Below are 12,584 nucleotides of genomic sequence, written 5' to 3'. Positions count from 1 at the left end.
ATTATTAATTGCATCTACAATGGCATCGCTGATTTGTGACTCCCAACCTCTTTTCTCCTTTGTTTTAATTTTCGTCGAAACAATGCCGTTTAATAACTTGCGGTTGAAAAACTACAATCGAGCCTTATTTATTTGCCTGGAAGACAATCTGAGCTTCCACTTCACTTTCCCACCAGTCCGTCCAGCTGCCCACTGCCAGAAAGCATTTTGCTGGGGACAGTGTGGTCCTATTGGAGCGACAGGAATTCACAAACAGAGGGGGCAAACCAAGGTTACTGAAACGAAGGGCCCAGGCACGCTCCCAAACGAGGCAGGCGGCGGTGCAGCCAGCGCAATCTGGGGTCCTTCTGCTGACTAGCCACACTAGGACTCATGGGAAGGGAATGTAAGGCTCCTTTGCAGGCCAAGTTTGAAGGAGTGTGGAGTGAGAGACTAACTGTTTGAAGAGGACGGAGTTAGCATATGAGAATGATGCGTGTGTGTGTATGTGTGTGTGAGTGTATAAAAACCTTGACAAGTAAACTCTGGCTGCCATCACTCGTCACTTCTTTGTGTTGGAAAAGACCGCCTTGCCACACCCGTGCTATTCTCGTGCAGGCCAAGTCTTCTCCCATTCCAATGAAGAGACATTAAGGGAAGAGTAATCACTTTGGACGTGAGCTGCCAATTTAGTCTGAACTTATTTATCTCATTTAGAGTCAGTTTGGAGGGATATACACATGGCAAATTCCGACTTCACAGTTCCCACAGACGTAGGAATTGAAACTGCTGGCAGGCCTGACGATATTCCTTCATTGAGCTTTGCATTACTGTAACAAGAGAGGGAGTGACAACGATTTGCCAAACCCTGACAACTGCAATCCTGTCACTGCCTGCTGCCAGTTTATCTGTGGGTTGTTTTTTTTTCAGTGGATGCTTCACCACTAATTCGATTTCTTCTGGTTTTCAAGCATTAAATTCTGAATTAGGATCTTCTGAAAAACCAGATTATCTATGCAAAAAGTCACATGTCCACACGCTCTCACACTCAAACAGGTAGACGACAGCGGCCCACTAGACGCAGAGACCTCCCAAAAAACTTACATCCTACATGGCTCTGGCTGTGCATACTAACTAGTAACTGGCTTTACATTGAGCATGCACGCATGTAAGTGCACACATGCACGGTTTACTCTAATTAGTGCTGGTATTTTCAGGGCTTGTTTGCACAAATTGGTAATGTGTGATTTGAATTAAAATATGGTTGCAGGGAGAGCGGTGGGGAGGAATTGTTCCCAATAAAAATAAATAAATAAATAAAAGAAATAGAAAGGGGTTTCACCTTGCCCTTTTGTTGGGACTCATACGAAAGTAATTTAATCCAGTGAGGGAAAAGAGGAAAGAGAAAGAGGTACAGAAAGAGAGAGGTAGCAAAAAAAGACAGGGAAGGAGAGACAGAAAGAAAAAAGGGGGAGGGAGATACATTCCGTTTGGGCCATAGTGAGAGGCACTGTGGGTGTCTGAGGGCCCTCACTGCCAGTAATTGCTTCCATATAGGACTCTTCCACACACATATACACACATCTACATGCACACGCGCAGTTAACATTGTAAAAGCAGATGTGGGACATCTACCAGTATGAAAAGAGAAAAAACATCATTTACAACAGATAAATGCATGTACTAAAAGTGTCAATTTATTTAACCATTGAACTCAGTTTTCATGGAGCTCGTCATTAAGCATAATACGGTGGATAGCAGCTCTCGATTAAGAGGATGAGGCACTTTAGCAAGGTACTTGCTTGTCCCCGAAACAAGGAGCATTTTAGCAGAGTATTCTGTTAATCCAGCTCAAAGCCGGACAAAGGACGGGCGACCGTGCTTGAATTGTACTATAAGTAGGTTTAAGCCACAGAGGTAAAAAGGAAATAGGGTGGAACAGTGGTGTGGCGGTCAGCATAGTTGACTCATACCAAAGAGGGTCCTGGGTTTGAATCCACCAGTTGGCTGGGCCTTTCTGTCTGGGTACTCTGGCAGACAAAGACATACACATTATACTGGGGACTGTAAACTGGCCATGTGATTCAGCTCATAACCTATATAGATAAACCTAGTTTCACAAAACTATGCAGAGAGAGGTGTTATGGGAAACTGCAGGTCACAACGAACTGGCAAAGCACACAAACACCAAATTTAGTTTGAAAGGAGCATGCAACTGATAAATAATGATGATTTTTCTCAAACTGACATTATTTCCAGTTTTCCAGGTCTCACCTGTGAATGAATATCCTCTGCTAGCACAGCTCCCCCGACACATTTAGGGACCTTAGGCAAGATCAGGCTTTCATGCTGCACAAAATGACCTACACCTGTGATCACAGAAAGACTGCAGTAAGCAACACCACTGTTAATGTTTTCACAAGTTTCTGTGTGTGTGTGTCTGAGGCTAAAATTTGGAGAAGAAAAAGCTCAAAGTTTGGGAAGAGAAAGCCTGTTTAACAAATATGATTTGAGATTTGTTTAGGTAGCCTGCAGTGTAGGCTTGTGATCAAGCGTTGGTTACATGGATCACTCATTAGGGCAGGAAGTGTTTATTCCATTATGTTGTCAAGAGTTCAGCTAATTATATTGTAACTAAAAGACTTTTAAGTTTCCGTTGATAATGTTGTTACTGTAACCACGGTTCAAACGTCTTTTCAAGCACCCTGCTGGCGTCCATGTGTGATGTTAATATGAAACATTCCATAGTCAGTTATTAATATGAGAGCAACACCATTAGGCAAATCGTTAGCATTAATGAAATGTGGACTTAGTAATGAGTGACTTCCAAACTGTTTAGATGACTTATTTTAAACAGGCCTGTGCATTTCAAGGTACTTAAAGTGCTTTGTAAGAAATTGTAAGTAATTTATGTCCATAAATATTAAAGAGATTTTCTGGGATTTTATTTAAATTCACTTTTCATTTCCATTCATCTGTTTTCTTCTGCTTATTCAGTTCGGGATGGTGAGGTGAGAGGGGAATGCAGAGTGGATGGGTCACCCATCTAACCAGGGCCAACATAAAGAGACAGACAAGCGTTCACACTTGCATTCACACCTACGGCCAAATTAGAATCACTAGTTAACCCAACACATGTCTTCTGACAGTGGGAGGAAGCTGGAGTAGCCGGGGGTAACCCAGACATGAGGAGAGCATGCAAGCTTCAAAGAGGGGTGTGTCAGCCCTGCAGGTGGATTTGACACCAGGATCTTCTTTCTGTGAGTTAACAATATTACCCACTACACAACCGTTAATTTTTATACTGTTTATTGAGATAAAATAACACAGTAGCTCAGTCCTACATTTTCTTCTCGTGTGTCCCCTTGTATCACATGAACGGCAAAGGTCCTGGTTTGATGTATGTCCGGGCCTTTCACCATGCACTGAGTATTATTTAAACTCTTTCTTAGTGGCAAATACACACTCCTGGACACACACACTCATGATTAATAGGAGCATGTCTGAAAGGGGAAACAATAGTCAACCTCTGCTCTGCTGCCAAAAGACAACATACAACATTAGGCATATAACTACATGTGGTTGTGGCTGCATTAGACTCCCATGCACTACATAACATAAATCAACTTTCATCATTTAAACACAAACAAAGAACAGCGCAAGCCAGGCAGGAAGGAAAACTGAGGGAAAAGGGGCTGGGGGTGGGGTAATAATTGATTTGTATTTGTAGATGGAAGGAGGGACGGAAGACTTAGGAGGTTAGAAGGGAGGGAAATATTTTGAATGTGAGTAGTTTAAAGAGGAAATCAGCTCTGCCATTTAAACAGGTTACAACCACTTTACCAGGTGTAAAAGTCCCCAGCTGCTCGGAGAATTTAACCAGCACAGAAAAGGAGTCAACTACATAAAAATGAATCTAAACTTTACTGGGTTCTGCTGGAGTTTAAATAGCAGATGGACCACGTCTGAGTGCATGAGTCTTTGAGGTTCAAAGCGTTAATGTGACTAAGACCACTTGAGAATGTTAACATGGCAAGTTGAACAGATGTGTTCAGCCACTAAACTGAATGGCAGACACAAAGTGTGCCCACACGCATACGCAGAAACACAAGTGCACGCACACACACGTTCGCCCATACATCCATTGGCCCCACCTGAGCAGTAACTTTCAATGATCATGAGCCTGTACGACGAAATTGGCTGAGCTCACAAATCAAAGGCACGTGGGGTTACTTGAAGATTTCCAGTCAAGTGGAATGTGTGTATGCAGTGCAGGTGTGTATGCAGTGTGTGTGTGTGTGTGTGTGTGTGTGTGTGTGTGTGTGTGTGTGTGTGTGTGTGTGTGTGTGTGTGTGTGTAAATTGCAAAAACAGACAGAAGGACTTGACTGCCCTCTTGATCAGATCTTTTGGGATCCACGGATGTGACCAAATAGTTCATTATCCAAGTGTGAACATTAACCGCTGCACAAGATTTGATATTTGATCCAAAGTAACTTCACGTCTATCATCCCTCTGCCACAACACACGCTGCCGACTCCAGCATCATCGAAGAGGACCCACAGGGATCGCTGCTGCAGATTGCTGAGCGCTGTGTGGATATATTTGTGTGCCCCGTAAGTAGCGGCTGTTGCTGTATCAGTTCCCACTGTAGATAAGGGAGTGTACTGCGGTGGTATTGGTAATAATGCTGGGACCACTGAGACAAGTAAAGCAAGGGAGGTGTCATTGCTGCACATCCGTATCACACACTTTTACCCAGCAACTTCCCCACATACACACAGAAAAAGCAGTACCTACTGAGAAAAGTGGCTCCCATCCCCATTTTTTTTTAAAATTTGTGTTATTTCATCAAGTACTTTTCTCTCTTAAACTTTTTTTAACCTTCACTACAGATGAGCCCCTTGTCTGACATAAACATTTGCTAAAAATGGTTCTGGTGATAAGAAAAGGTAAGTTTTTTGGTCATTATTGTCAAGCACTGTTGTACTTGGTGCATGAAAACTAACATAAAGAGTAAAGCATTAGAATGAAAGAGCAAATAAAGGAGTATATCCTACTCTATAAATAAAAACAATAAATAAACAGATAGGTAAGAATTCAAATGATAGCAGCTTTAACAACAGCATAGGTAGGCAGTGGAATAGATAGCTGTAAAAAAGGTCAATAAAAGATTTGCACTTTGAACTTAGGGTAGATAATTTTATAAATAATCTGAAAAAATGGTACACATGGTCTTCCCAGATCTGGAAAAGGCATTCGATCGGGTCCCCCGCGAGCTGATTTGGCGATCACTATGAGCTCATGGTGCCCTGGAAGCTTATGTGAAATGGACTCAGCTGCTCTATCGTAATGTCACAAGCATGGTCCGATGTTCAGCGGGAACATCACCAGCCTTCCCGATTACCGTTGGCGTCGACCAGGGCCCGGCCCTCTCGCCCCTGCTGTTCACCCTCTATATGGACACCACGACGGCTGATCTGCAATCACCACATCCATGGAGCCTCCTGTATGCAGATGATGTGTGCCTATCAGAAACAGAAAACTGCCCAACCCTGCAAACCCAAACACAAGCGTGGAAAGACCGGCTCTCCAAAAACAGCATGCGCCTGAACATCAAGAAGACTGAGTACCTTGAATGCGGCCCCCAGACCAACAGTACCATTACTATTGATCGCGAGCCGCTGACTAAAGCTGCCCAATTCAAGTACCTCGGGTCCCTTGTCACCTCGGACTGCGAAACTCTACCAGACGCCAGACTCCGTGTCAACACAGCATGGATGAAGTGGTGTCAGGTCAGTGGAGTGTTATGCAAAGAAGAAGTGGAGGAAGGCATGCAAAATAGTGGACCCTGCATCACAGGATATAAACCGCTAGGAAGAAGAATGTGAAGAAATGGTGAAGATTATCAAAAATACTGTGAAACAATATAATAGCTGACACTGAATCATAAAAGAGGATAAACTGAAGAGCAATAACGATAAGATTATTTAAACACTCTTATTTACATTAAATGATTAGATCAGATTTAGATTAACTATGAGCTAGGACCTTTCAAAATAAGGCCTAATTTAACAGCTTCAGGACTTTTCTAAATGTAATTTTCCCTAATTTTGTTCCTGCTCTTTATTTGAGACGTTATTGCTGTGTCTTCAGCTAATTACATTACAGTTTATGTGATTTGGAAAGTCTGAAACACAACGATGCACTACTGTAGTTCCGGGAAGTCTGAGAAAACAACTCCACAGTTGTCATCAGGGTCACTTAGCATTAAGACTCGACTAAATATTTGTTGCACTGTGGGAATAGAGCAATACAGTATTTTCAAACCTTAATCCTACTAAAGAATAATATCACATGTCACCCTCACTGCTTTAATTTTGGACATTTTACCTTTTTAATCTGTTTCCTGGGAATCCCCCCCGCTTCACTGCAGAGGCACACTAAATCTCCGGAGTGCCTTATAAGATATGTCTTATTTTCCATTAGATATTTAGGCTATTTTCTATTGGGAAGATTAAGACATAAAAAAATAGATGTGGCAGTTAATTGAAAATCTGCATCTTTTTTCTCAAGTTGTTCTTTCACTCATAGTGTGGCTGATCAAATGGAAAGGCACAGTCAGAAAAAGTTGGATTTCATCACAGAAAAACAGCTAAAAACAAAAGGCACTCACACCAAGCTTATGTCAATGTCTGACACCAATACTCCGGCTAAATACAACAGATCCCTTAGATCCTGACGAGTGCCCCTTCCCGCACACATCACCTACCGAGGCCTCTTTTCTTTGTTTTTTTGATTATGTGGAAAAAATTAACAGCTAAAGACTGCCTGTTGAGAGAGAATCTGGAGCCCACACTGACTTAATGGACACAAATCTTTCCTTTTCTCCACTAATATAACATAGAGCAGGCATCAGATATCTGTTCCTTTCTTCTGATAGCTGTTATTTAGGTGCCCTAGTTGGCTGGACTTCAGTGCCTGGCAGTAACGAGCACCTCCAAGGAAATAACATGAAAATAATTCAGGTTCAGAACCCACACATATGTAAAACGCGATTTTATTTGAGCTGTTCAGTCAGAAAACACAATAAAGAAAGACTGCGTTAGAAACGTTTGAATATACAGCCAAAAGATAAGCACTTGAACATTGCTATAAACACAAAAACATGCATAATGTTTCCATGAATGAGAGTAACGCAGAAGATGTAGCCCTGCAACAGTAAACTCCTGTGTCCTGTGCTTAACCCTAAACCGCTGGTGTTTCCGTGTGTATGTGTAGTGTTAGAGAGGCTTGTGGTACAAACGGGGAGTGATCCAGCAGGAACAAGGCCTGAAAGGACATCAGAACACACTTAATCTAAACAGCATTTCCTACCTTGGGCTGTTGCTGCACAAAGCAAGCCAAAACCACACGGTGTCTATACACAGTCAGGAGCTGTGTGTGTGTGTCAGTGTGTGTGAGGCTGTGAAGATGTTGGGGTCAATCTCAATCAAGGAGAGAATGGCAAGAAAACAAGCACATGCTTAGCTAAACAAATGGGGCTGCAAAGGGGCAGACGGGTTCGTGGAGGAGAGACAGAACCCAAACAAACTTTAAGATTTATATAGATGAAGTTTAGTGCGGCACGGTGAGGTAAAGGGGAGGCCTTTAATGTGTGCGACAAACTCACATATGCATGCAAATGAAAGACTGTTTTTTTTCCCCCCTCAGGACATAAGCTGCAGAGTCCTTGCTAGAGGCCGCCAACAAAGGCTAAACAGTGGGATTAGCTGAACACAACACTGACGCTTTGGCCTGTGTCTGCATAAGGGAGAGGGAAGGGGCTGTAAACTGTTTACAGGGGAATGCAGGGTTACCGCTTTGTGTGCGTGTCTCTACATGCGTGCGTACTGAAGTGTGGATGTGTGTTTAGAATGCAATAATGTGGCTTCTGCGATGGGTCAAGTCCTCTCTGATTGAGACGTGATCAACAAAAACACAGTGCCATGTGTCCGTATGCACACATTCAAAGAGCACACGCTGTGTACAGATGGGGAGCAGGGCGCTGATTCCCAAGTGCGCAACAGTGCACGCAAAAGTACTTAAGCTCGAGTGAGTGTGAGTCCTGGTTTTACACCAATGCAGCTTTCTTTCGTTTTTCCTTTCTTCCTAGTGACACTGACCTTTACTGTCTGCAATCCAATACTATACAAAGTATGGATCAACTGATAAAGATACATTTTTCATGTCCCGTGTCAGTTTTTGTGTTAAAGTTATTCCTATTTCTTAAGCACATGACTTTGGGGTTACATTAGGAAGGGTATCCAGGACAAAAATCTGCCAAATCAAATATGCAAAGCTATCTGCTATGAACTTTTATGAATAAGGGAGCAGCAAAATGTAGCTTCTTAAGGACATGATATTCAGATACTGTTAGTCTGCTATAGGTGTTTGTTAGAGCTGCCATCTTTTTTTGTCTTCCACTTCTGAACTTTCCCCAAACTTTTTAAGGATACAGTGCACACCATACTGGGGTGTGTCAATTTTTCAGCTAATAAGTCTTTGAAAATCTTGTTGGTACAAAAATAAACTTTTATGCCTGTCAAACTGTTATCTTTGGCATTTTTTTATATATTCAACTAAACAAATGGGATCAATTTATGTGTTTTGCGACAGGCCAGTAACAAAGTGTCTAAAGGTACAATTCAAAACTGGGTCTTATCTAATTTTCCTGTTATGTGCAGATACTAGAACACTTGTTCTCTTGAGTCAGATGCCTCTTTTATGCTTGAACAATTCATAGCTCAGTATTAAGTGGATTATCAAACATTTTTAATAAATTCTCAAAAAAGACTGGACTGAAAATGAGTAAAAAAGCAGTCAATGCCCAAGAAATTTTTTTGGATAAACCTTCAGTAAGCCTGGAGAAATATTGCTCAGAACCACCTTAAAAAAATCACAGCAACATCTAGTTTCTTCGAAGTAAAATAAAAGGAAATAAGGGGCAGCTCAAGACTTCTGCACAATACCACATGTGGTGTGATGAATAACTCCTTTGCTCCGACCCTTATCCTAACCATAAACATTGTGCATGTCATGTAATGACAAAGAATGTCATGTGAAATGTGGAAAATTCATAGAAATAACACACATTATTTGCCAGAAGCAGCATACTAACTGTGAGTGAATCAGAGGGTCATTTGAAAAAAAGAAAAGAAAAAAAAACGCTGTAAAAACAATGTCATCACCCTTTAATTCAATATAAAGAAATGGTTAGCAAGCGGTTGCTTTTCTGTGCACCCTGCAGTTACAGAGACAACTTGTCATCCATTCAGAATCATGCTTCTGGTGACTGTTAATCCAATATTGGTGTTTCTTTCACTCTGTAACCGCTAAATGTTTTACTGTGTTTGCTAGCTAGTCGCTAACTGCCTTCTGTTTGGAGCTGATCAGGTTAAGTGCAGAACATGAGATTTTTACAGCCCTTTCACTGAAAACAGCTGCCTGCTGAAGCTTAAAACGACTTAAACAAAACTGTAAAGCTGTGGGCTGGCCAGAGTGCTAAAAAATGGGCCGGAACGCTCATAAAGCTCTGTAACGCTGAGAGAAGCTGCACATTCAGGTAATAATTCAGTCTGAGTTTACCTGTACTTGTGCTCCTTTTATACTGTTTTAACATTGTCATTTAGTACACTGCAACCAGTGTACTCGATAGACTGCCTTTTTAGTGATAATGCCACTGTGGGCGGATTTTATATCTTTCTTTTTTAAAAACATTGCTACATTTTTTTACAGTCTTAATGGCACAAAAATAGACAAAAGCTGTCCAGATTTTTCAACAGAAAACAGCTGGTAGGCTCATTTAAGCATGCCTCACATATCACTAAATCTTTGATGCTGCCTTGTGCTTCACAGCAAATGTAGCAGGCAAATCTACTTGCTGTTTAAGAAGAAAATCTGTTTGTTGGGCCGCTTTCGCTGCTTGATATGAAAGCATTTCCAGGTTTCGGAAAGAGAAAAAAACTGTTGAGAAGAACAAAAGAAAAAGTGGGGATTTTGACTTGGAGCTGCAAGCTAACAGTTTCTGTGTATTGTCAGTAAAATGACCCCTAGTGTGCCTTTGTGCCCCAAATAAGACAGGCAGATACATGCTAAAACAATTAGCCTCTCCTGCACATGCTGAGGAGCAGCTCGAACAGTAGGAAGCTAAACAAGAAGGGAGGGTTGAAGAATACGGCACAAATATATTCACTGTGTGTGTGTGTGTGTGTGTGTGTGTGTGTGTGTGTGTGTGTGTGTGTGTGTGTGTGTGTGTGTGACAAAGTGCCTCCCTCAGAGAGAGAGAGAGAGAGGCTCTGATTGTACAGACAGAGTGGCTGTGTGTGATAATGGTTTCCATTAACCTGGGCTGAGTTGGAGGACCTGTGAGACTCTCTATTCATCTCTCTCTCAATTTTCTCATCCTGTCTCTCACTCTCTCTCTTTCTGTCACACACATATACACAAACACATACGCATCGCATAAGTATAAGGACCCTCACAGTGACACAAGGTGTGAGAGAAGTAGGCTATTTCAGAGTGCGACGGCGGACAAAGGGGTCAGAATTTTACCAAGAAACCTGAAAAGTCTCCAAAACATTTAGCTTATCCAAACCATTAGATGTACTCCTGTGTTTTCTGAAGAGCGCACGGGAGAAACATGGCCCTTCACACGTTGAGAGCCTCTAACTTGTGTACATGAATACAGCTTACTTTACGCATCAATAAAGCTTGCAGCCAAGAGAGGAGAAGAGAGGGCTAAAGAAATGCAGTAGAGGGCGGGAAAGAGACTGAGGCAGCAAAAAAAGCCCTTTCTTTTCACTCCCATCTTTACCTGGACCCTGTCTATTAGAGCAACACGTGTAAAGCACAATGCTCCTCAGGGATGCTTTGACTAGAACTGGGATGTGGACATGCACGGCAGTGGCTCCAGTGAAAGCATGTCATGTAGCAGTGAATAGGAACAGAGGAGGTAGTGTAGCAATTATTGCAGAGAAACCATTAAGGGCCAGGGGTGGCTTCTTTAGGCTATCACAGCGGCTGACTAATGGACAACCTTGTTTTCTTGCTCGCTCACATCCCGGATTTATCTGTTCCAGCTCTCTTGAAAAAAAAATCAGAGTATTAAACATATTAGACAGTTTCTACAAAGCTGAAACATGGTTTTATTCCTTTAATGGCATGTGTGTGTCTGTAAATATATTTATGTGTGTATCTGTAAGGTTGTTTCCTCCTGTCCTCCAGTCCAAACTGCCTCCCCTATTTTTTATCTTCCAGTAATGAAGCACGTGTCATATAAGTAATGCTCTTAGATGTGATAGGGGCCAGTGTTAGGGCTAACACGACAAGGTTTTTTGCAAACCTTTCTCTTCAAAGGGCAAAACTGGTGCGGAGTGTTGTTTGAGCAATGCTATTTTAATCTTAGCATCCAGTGTTAAAAGTAATGTGTCACATTATGAGATTACCGCCGCAAAAAAGGTAAATGGTTAACGATTTTTGAGCTTGGCGTGACCCCTTTAGCTCTGTTAAAAACTAGACACTACCTTTCATGAGCTGCAGCTCGGCGACATAATTCCATAATTGCTTCGTGAAATTTAAAGTAGAATTCTTTGCAATTTCTTGTAATGGACGCACGCACAATTTGCTGTTGCAGTTTCATGACATAAAGGTCATCCTGTCTGCCATCTCTGTGTAAGTGTGGCCCATTTATAAATCATACGGTGCCCTCCTTGTGACTAGGAATTCTGAGATTCCATATAGTTGCAATCAGTCACCGATCAAGTTGCCTGGTGGGAGTCAACCCATCTCCAAACAATCACAGCCTGACTCGGACTGGCAGCAGCCACACTGCGACAAACCCATGAAGGCTTGTAATTAATTGCTTTACAGTTATACCCAGGAAAACGGGAGAATTCAGTAAAATACAGACAGTAATACTTCTTTTTTTTTTAGTAACCAAACATTTGGTACTCGAATTGCAAAATGAATGCATCATATTGCAATAACAAAAATGCAATCTGTTACCTTAAACTTTGCTAGCACTCTTAACCCATAACAAAACAAACCAAAAAAAAAAAATCAAATACAAGTTCATGTGGGCTCATGCATATCAATAAACATGCAGAATGACCAGTTAAACAAAAGCAAGTGGTCCAAAGTAACATATTTGTTCACATTCAAGCATCAAAGCCTGTTAGCATAGTGGGGGTCACACATGCGACGCACAGACCAGAACCACGAAAGCGTCTGATCTGACAAAAGCATGGCTTTGCACAGTTGAAAAATTTATGGAGAAGAAGAGAATCATTTTTAGACTTACTCTATTTTTCAACCGAGGCAGCTGTTTGCAAATTGTTTAAGAATGGCTCATATCACGAGAGTGGTTTTCCAAACTCCTAGTTTGACAAAGATGACAAAGACATTACATATTTAGGAATAGCCTACCACACCACACAGGAAATGGCGAGGGGCTAAGGAGTTGCACTTATGGTGTCTCTGCCATCAACAGATTAAGAGGATGTGTAAAAGCACAGATACTGGGATTGTGTGCATTTCCTTAAAACATTATGGACTGTTCATCATCTA

The 12,584-nt window shown here is 41.8% G+C and overlaps 1 protein-coding gene across 2 annotated transcripts in view; it reads right to left on the bottom strand.

Annotated features, from left to right (window-relative positions):
• bnc2 (basonuclin zinc finger protein 2) overlaps positions 1–12,584 on the bottom strand; it is a 167,345-nt gene that overhangs the window by 105,615 nt on the left and 49,146 nt on the right. Inside the window, exons 2-3 of one of the 2 annotated variants that reach the window (XM_086295508.1) lie at positions 2,254–2,348; positions 1,953–2,009 (exon numbers count right to left, since the gene is read on the bottom strand). The exons of the other annotated variant lie outside the window; for it this stretch is intronic. The gene's annotated coding sequence lies outside the window, so the exon portion shown is untranslated. The remainder of the gene's footprint in view (positions 1–1,952; positions 2,010–2,253; positions 2,349–12,584) is intronic. 2 annotated transcript variants of the gene reach the window in all.

Source organism: Aulonocara sp. 'chitande type north' Nkhata Bay, linkage group LG6, assembly GCF_057382095.1.
Source record: "Aulonocara sp. 'chitande type north' Nkhata Bay isolate Kocher_YH1m ecotype deep benthic linkage group LG6, A_spYH_male_GT1.1, whole genome shotgun sequence".
Taxonomy (NCBI): domain Eukaryota; kingdom Metazoa; phylum Chordata; class Actinopteri; order Cichliformes; family Cichlidae; genus Aulonocara; species Aulonocara sp. 'chitande type north' Nkhata Bay.
The sequence above is the reverse complement of the archived record's forward strand: the minus strand, read 5'-3'. Positions and strand labels throughout refer to the sequence as shown.